This window comes from Gossypium arboreum, chromosome 11, assembly GCF_025698485.1.
Source record: "Gossypium arboreum isolate Shixiya-1 chromosome 11, ASM2569848v2, whole genome shotgun sequence".
Classification (NCBI taxonomy): domain Eukaryota; kingdom Viridiplantae; phylum Streptophyta; class Magnoliopsida; order Malvales; family Malvaceae; genus Gossypium; species Gossypium arboreum.
The window spans coordinates 32,328,365-32,331,729 of record NC_069080.1 but is presented as its reverse complement, the minus strand read 5'-3'; the positions used below and the strand labels follow the sequence as shown (position 1 = coordinate 32,331,729).

Sequence of the window (3,365 nt, the reverse complement as noted above, 5' to 3'; positions counted from 1 at the left end):
AGTACTTTTAGTTCCTTTGGGTTCGATAGTCCGGTCTTGCTAAAGCTATACTACTGTTCGATAGGTACACTTACCTTCATCGTGATAATAGTTAGTTTCAAGAATAATTCATTATAAATATTTAAAACCTGTCATAAATATCACGTATCAAGTTTTTGGCGCCGTTGTCGGAAAACTAAGATATTAGGAACACTCGATTTTTATTACTTTAGCCATTTACTTTTACTGCAATTTAAATTTTATTCTAATTTTTATTACTTATTCTTCTTTTTCCCTTTTTCTAGCAGGTTCTTATAATTTATGACTAGAAGAAACCCGTCAGGACCATTACTGTTTAATAGTGAGATCGATCACACAGTTCACAAAAACCAAAGAGAAATAAGGCGAAGCTTAACATACATAGAGAACGAGCAAGAGGACGATATTCAAACCATAACCAATGAGATGGCTGAAAATTAGGAAAACCTGATACCTCCTGCGATTGCTGGTAATCCAGTAAATCAGAATCCTACTACGCGCACTATGTATGATTATGCTAAACCTTCTTTAACAGGAACTGAATCGAGCATAGTTAGAACTACTGTAGCTGCAAATACTTTTGAACTAAAACCTAACACAATTCAAATGATACAACAATTTGTTTAGTTTGATGGTTTACAAGACGAAGATCCCAACGCTCACTTGGCAAACTTTTTGGAACTATTCGATACATTTAAAATTAATGGTGTTTCTGATGATGTCATTCGCCTTCGGTTATTCCCTTTTTTGTTGAGGAATAAGGCTAAACAATGGTTGAACTCGTTACCACGAGGTTCAGTCACTACTTGGGAACAAATGATCGAAAAGTTCTTATTAAAATATTTTTCGCCGGCTAAACCGGCTAAATTATGTAATGATATCTCTTCTTTTATGCAGATGGATTTAGAAACACTCTACGATACATGCGAGAGATATAAGGACCTTTTGCGAAGATGCCCTCACCATGGGTTACCACTCTGGCTACAGGTTCAAACTTTTCATAATGGCCTAAATCCTTTGACTCGACAAATGGTTGACGCAGCTGCTGGCGGAACCATCAATAATAAAACACCTGAAAATGCCTATGAATTTATAGAAGAGATGTCACTGAATAACTATCAGTGGCAAGTCATGAGGACAAAGCCAATGAAAATAGTTGGTGTTTATAACGTCGATTCGGTCACCATGCTCTCTAATCAAGTAGAACTCTTGAATAAGAAAATTAATGGTTTTCTTAGTTCTTCACAATTTCACCCAGTAATGCAGTGCGAAGCAAATGGAGGTGGATCGAGCAATTCAGAATACCCACCTTATGGCCACAACATGGAGAATGAGCAATTAAATTACATGGGTAATAATCCTCGATCTCAAAACAATCGTTATAGCAATACTTACAATGCAAGTTGGAGGAATCACCCAAATTTTTCATGGGGAGGCCAAGGAAATCAGAAACCACCACCCCCTCCAGGCTTTCAGCAACCACCATACCAGCAGGAGAAAAAGTCGAACCTTAAGGAGATGCTAACCAAATTCATCTCGGTGTCAGAGACTCATTTTCAAAATACCGAGAAGGCACTCAGAAATCAACAAGCATTAATTATAGTGGAACAGAAACTTCAACACTCGGTTGAACTTCTTCCGAATCTTGAGCTTCAGTATGCTCCTTTTTAGCTTCAATGATATTGGGCTCTACCATTTTTCCACTCCTCAATGTTAGTGCTTTACAATGCTCCTTCCCCGGATTTCTCGAATTTTTCATATCACTAGGTAGAGCACCTTGTGGACGGTTTCTAAGTTCAGTAGCAAGCTGGCCCACTTGATTCTCCAAATTCCTTAGAGTGGCGTCATTCTTCGCCATGTATGCCTTTAATAAATTCTCTAAGCCATTGGTCGATTCAGCCTGAACTGGTTTCTGAACTTGCTGTGAAAAACTAGGCGGTTGGGTTAGTCTAGGTTGGGCATAGTTGTTACTACCTCCAGCCCCTTGGTTACTCCAGGAAAGATTGGGGGGATTTCGCCACGATGGGTTGTAAAAGTTGGATTGCAACCCTTGCCTTCCTCGGTTCTGGTTTTGATTACCTATGTAGTACATGGATTCTGGGTTTGACGGACATTCTTTAAACACATGTCCTTCCCCATAATAGACACAGGCTATATTCTCATATTTGTTAGGTGGTTGAGCTGCAAAACTATTAGACCCATTAGTGGTAACATTCTTTAACATTGAAGATATCGAAGATACCTGGGATGCAAGTAAGAGCGTCCACTTCATGGAGTCCAGCAACTCGTCTTCCTGACGTTGCTCAATTGGTTGGCCACTGATAATTGTTACTGGCGATCCTCTCGATGATTTCATAAGCCTCATTGTAAGACTTAGATAAGATAGCACCGTTAGCAGAAGCATCTACTACCATCCTTGTGTGAGCGTTGAGACCATTATAAAATGTCTCAAGTTGGATGCAATGCGGAATTCCATGATGAGGGTACTTTCATAATAACTTTTTGAATCTTTCCTATGCCTCATACAAGGACTCATCATCCATTTGTTGGAAAGCATTATTCTCAGCTTAGCAATCTTGCTAGGTGGGAAATACTTCACAAGAAATCTCTCTGCTAACTCTTGCCATGTAGAAATCGAGTTCGGTGGCAGTGAGTTTAACCAGGCTCGAGCTCTGCCCCTCAGCGAGTACGGGAATAGTTTTAATCGTAATGCATCTCCAGGTACTCCGGCTAGCTTGAAAGAGTTGCTCACCTCCATACACAGTATTAAATGAAGATGAGGATCTTCAGTAGGCATTCCACTGAACTGGCCCACTGTCTGAAGCATCTGGAACATGACTGCCTTCAGCTCGAATTGTTGTGCCTCGAGCTCAGGTCTTCTAATACCTGGATTAAGGTCATTAAAAACTGGCACGGCATATTGTCGTAAAGCTCTATCCCTATCATCAGCAATAAGGAAAGGATTTTAAGCAAGGTTTGTTCCGTTTCCTTGATTAATATTCTCGAAATTCATCTCTTCGGTCCTTCTCTGGTCCCCTTGTCTTCTTCATTGGCGAAAGGTTCATTCTATTTCAGGGTCCATTGGGAGTAAGTCAATAATTCGGTCAATACTCATAAACACCTGAAATAATCAGAGAAGAATTAATTAAGTAAAATTGAACAAGAAAATAAAAGAACCAAAATGTAAAAATAAATTCACAAATAATGTTTTTTTTAAAACAGCCCCCGGAAACGGCGCCAAAAACTTGGAACGGTGCAAATGTGCAAGTGTACACAATCGTAACAAGTAATAAAGTGACAAGTAAATGTCGAGTTATCGTACCCACAGGGACTGTAAAAAGCAATAT

At 39.4% G+C, this 3,365-nt stretch overlaps 1 non-coding gene and 1 pseudogene across 1 annotated transcript; one reads left to right on the top strand and one right to left on the bottom strand.

The window, feature by feature from the left end:
* Positions 1 to 882: 882 nt before the first annotated feature.
* Positions 883 to 989, bottom strand: LOC128284523 (small nucleolar RNA R71). The gene has a single exon (XR_008274948.1). It is a non-coding gene; the product is annotated as a small nucleolar RNA R71 (small nucleolar RNA).
* Positions 990 to 2,487: 1,498 nt separating this feature from the next.
* On the top strand, positions 2,488 to 2,587 carry LOC128284437 (small nucleolar RNA R71; annotated as a pseudogene).
* Positions 2,588 to 3,365: the final 778 nt, after the last annotated feature.